Source organism: Orycteropus afer, unplaced genomic scaffold (assembly GCF_000298275.1).
Source record: "Orycteropus afer afer isolate SDZICR_OR568_19922 unplaced genomic scaffold, OryAfe1.0 scaffold00048, whole genome shotgun sequence".
NCBI classification, from domain to species: Eukaryota; Metazoa; Chordata; class Mammalia; order Tubulidentata; family Orycteropodidae; genus Orycteropus; species Orycteropus afer.
The window spans coordinates 123,095-127,160 of record NW_006921635.1 but is presented as its reverse complement, the minus strand read 5'-3'; positions in this window follow the sequence as shown (position 1 = coordinate 127,160).

The window sequence follows — 4,066 nt, the reverse complement described above, 5'->3', positions numbered from 1 at the left end:
CGAGTCGGCCCCGACTCATAGTGACCCCTCCTTGGGTTTCCGAGGCAGTATCACTACAGAAGTAGGATTGCCCAACTTTCCTTCTGAGGAGTGGCTGGTGGGTTTGAATTGCCAGCCTTCTGGTTAGTAGTCAAATGCCTTAGGCACTAGGCCACCAGAGCTCCTGATAATCCAGTTGAACCCCCTTAAGGTCCAGCGATCCGCAGCCTTGCTCCCACCTGGCCCTTAGTTCCCCCTTGTGTAATGCAGCATGTCCAGATGGGGAGAGTTAGGGTGTGGACGTTTCACCCACTGCCGTGGATTCCAACTTGTAGTGACCCTTTAGGATAGAGTAGAACTGCCCTCTAGGGGGCCCAAGGGTGTCGTCTTTACAGAAGCAGACTGCTTCATCTTTCTTGCTCAGAGGTGCTGGTGGGTTTGAACCGCTGACCTTTTGGTTAGCAACCGGATGCCCTAACCTCTGCGCCATCAGAGCTCCTGGGACATCTTTAGATGTGACTGGGTAGAGTGAGCTTCATTTTGGAGGGATAACATTTTGTTTCATCGGGGTTCAAAGTTCGTGTCTTCTGTCATTAATTCAATTGCTAGTGCATTTGTGAAAACGATTCTTAGCTCACGGGCTGCCTGAAACCAGGAGAGGGCACACTGGGTTTAGCCTGGGGGCTGTAGTTTGCCGACCCCTCCTTTCCACAAAGCTGTACCCTCTCCTGAGTGTGGGCTGGGTCGGGCTCACGTGCGGGTAGACCCCAGCACCTGCGTGTACCTGGTGCTCCTGACCTGATGAGGGAGTGAGCTGGGGTAGAGTAATAAGGGAGTAAGACATGAAACGGGTAAGTTTTGACGTAAGAAGGAATCAGAAGAAAGATCCAAAAATTCTCCACTCATTTCAAGGTGACAGCATTTTGCCTCCCTCGTAAGGCTCTGTTTTGATTCGTATGAACGTGTGTGTACGTAAGCAGCATCTCAGAAAGAAAGCAGGAAGGTCAGGGCCTGAGGGCGTCACCGTCTGCCTTGTGTGTGAAGGGCTGGCCTCCGTCCTGCAGCTGACTCTCAAAAGTGTCCAGGTGTGTGTGGGGGGCGCTATCGCCTGTGTTTCCGCTTTAGACCATGTCTTGCTCGGAACACAGTGCTAAGTGAGCAGCCCATCTTGCAAGCCTGCAGTTAAAATTAGACAGCACAAACTGGTATTTCAGTTTTCCACATGGAGGGACTCTGTGTGTGGTCCTATCTTTATAGTTGGAAAAGAAAATCCCTTTCATTTTAATGTTGAGTTTTGTCCCTTATGCGGGCCTAGGGCAGAATTTGAAAAGTACTCGATGTCTCCCCTGAAATAACATCTGGCAAATACTTGGCAGCAACTGTGAATATAAATAATTCACTGTTAATTGATTCCAGGGGCACGGCTGAAACCGGCGCTCCAAATGGCAGAGTCGGATGATGTGGGATGGGGGGTCACACTATGATTAGTTGTGTCCCTCCCTGTAGGTTGACGGGGGTGGGGGAGGTTCAGGCTCTACTGGACTCCCCTGTGAATCCATCAAGGGCAAATACTTAAAGAAATGGTGTCTTGGGTAAAGTATTCTGGGTAAAGATGCTGCAGTTCTAGTTTAACAATGAGCTTTTCTTTCAGATTCTGGTTTCATTCAGCAGTTTTGAAATGACATCTTGGCCGAAGTGATGCATCCTGAGTCTTGATGAACCGCTTTCAGTGTTCAGATTATTTTACGGGTGTGGGGGAGAAGGGAGGGGGCCGTGGGATGTCTGGGCAGAGCTTTCAAACTCAAATGGGATTTCACGCATAAACATTTAACTTTGTCTCAAGTGTCAAAAAAAAAAAAAAGGTTCAGTGTAAGGACTTAAAAAAGTACACAGATTTTGTTCACGTTGTTGTTAACATTGTCCTAGGCCCAGGGACCCATAGTGAGGACTTGGCCTCTGATAGTCTCTGAGAGAGGAGGTCTGACCTTTCTGGGAATCGTGCCTCCCTGTGCCTTCCGCTGCCTTCCTCTCGTATTGCAGCCAGTTAACCAACCAGAGCCCTGCACTGGCGTGATCCTTCCCAGAACTCCCTGTGCTGTCTCCCTGCTTAGTGCCTGTCTCTGCCCTTAAGTTCGGAGTTCATCCGGCTTGGGGACTGACTGTGTCACTATAAAATCATGTCTCAGCATCTCCGTCATAGGACCGGGATGATGCTTGCAAATGGATTCAGAAGATCAAAACATAATGATGCTGGGACGCCAGCAGGATGTATCCTTGGCAGTCATAAGGGACCAAAAGAGGCAAAGAATAAAAATAAAAAAAAAAATCTGGAGGCAGGTTCCTTCTAGGTTTCCTGTCAAAGCCCCCTTCTCATTTACGAGTTTGTCAAAAGTGGGAGAATTGGACCTCTGCTTACATTGCAGTGTCTTAGAAGGAGAAACGCACACATACAAAGGGTCACGAGTAAAACACTAGTATTGTATGTCTTGGGCCCTAGGGGCTTCACTTTTAAAGTCCAAGTCATGGAGGCTCTAGCCAATATTTAGCATGAATTTCTGCCCTCAGGAGTGATACTTAGAGATAAAGATATACTGATGACACTTTGAAGGTCAGAGAAGGCGAAGGGTTAGATGCTCTCCTTTTTGCCCTTCAGCAGTTTTGAACTTGCTTTGCACCCCACTATGTGTCCACGCTTGTCAGAGCTGATAGAGCCTCGGCTGTCGGCTGGTGCGGGCCGGCCGCTGAGCGTCACCGTGTGCCCAGCAAGCAGTCGGCTGTTTCTTGGTCTGTGGTGCTGAGAGTGGGACTCCTCTCTGGTCCTGTTGGCTCCTGGGTGGTAACGATGTCCTGGCGCTGTGTGCTCGGATAGCCCTTCCTGCTCCACACCTGTGGTGCCGAGGACGGCGCAGCTGGAGGCGACAAGGGATACGATGCTAATTCTAAGATCCTGACCCAGGCTGGGCTTCCTCTGAGCTGATGCTTGGTTGCAAGTAAAGGCTGAATCCGTGCGGCTGCGTCTTTACTGTCCAGTTGCTGAGATCGACAGTAGCAGCCTCTCTGTGCTTCCTGTCCTTCCAGCTCAGGGCTTGGCTGCCTGCTCCAATTCCGTGTCTGGACCTGTTTCCCCGGATGTCGGCATGGCTGAAACCCCTCAGCATCAGGCTTCCGCTCAGATGTTTGAGAGTTGCTCAGCAGCCTTCCACGCTTAAGGGACCCGCACACTCATTTTCTACCCTGGTACTTTTTTCCTCTACTTTTGTTTTATTGGGGTAGATATTTATGTGACAAATCTTGTGTCATTTCAACATACTTCACATGTATGTGCAGTTCAGTGACAGTAGTTATGTTTATCCTTTGTCCAGTAGTTCCATTATTCAGTTCAAGCTTTTTTCCATCGCTCTTAACGGAAGCTCGGTGTCCCCAGCAGTGAGTGCCCCTTTCTGGCCCTCTTCTCCCAGCCCCTGTCAACCACCAGTAAACTGATCTGTATGGCTTTGCCTATCCCCCGTCTTTCATATAAGGTGGTCATAGAATATTTGTCCTTTTGTGGCTGACTTACTTCACAGCGTTATGTTCTCAGTGTTCATCCACGTCATAGCATGCATCAGGAATTCATTTCTCTTTATGGCTGGAGATGTTCGATTATCCGTTCATCACTTGTCTTGGCTCTCTAGTGCTGCTACAACAGAAGTACCCCAAGTGGATGGCTTTAACCAACAGGAATATACTCTCTTTCCATTCAGGAGACTAGAAGGCCGGATTCTCAGTGCCAGCTCTAGGGGCTGGGGGAAGGCCCCTTGATCTCGGGCTTCATCTCTGCCTGTTACCGCAGGCCCACTAGAGCTGGGGGCTGCTTCTGACTCAGGCAGCTACAGGCTCCTGAGGCTGACGAAGTCAAGACCAACAGGTAAGATGGTACAATCCTAAGATTGGCAGGTAACACAGCAGACCACGGGGTTCAAGTCTAGGAATGCTCCAGAGATTGACAGGCAGCATGGCAGGCCACTGGCCAAAGGCAAGATCCAAACGTGGCAGAAAGTTAGACCTTTGTCAAAGCTCCTTACACGCTGGCAGCAGGCCACACCCT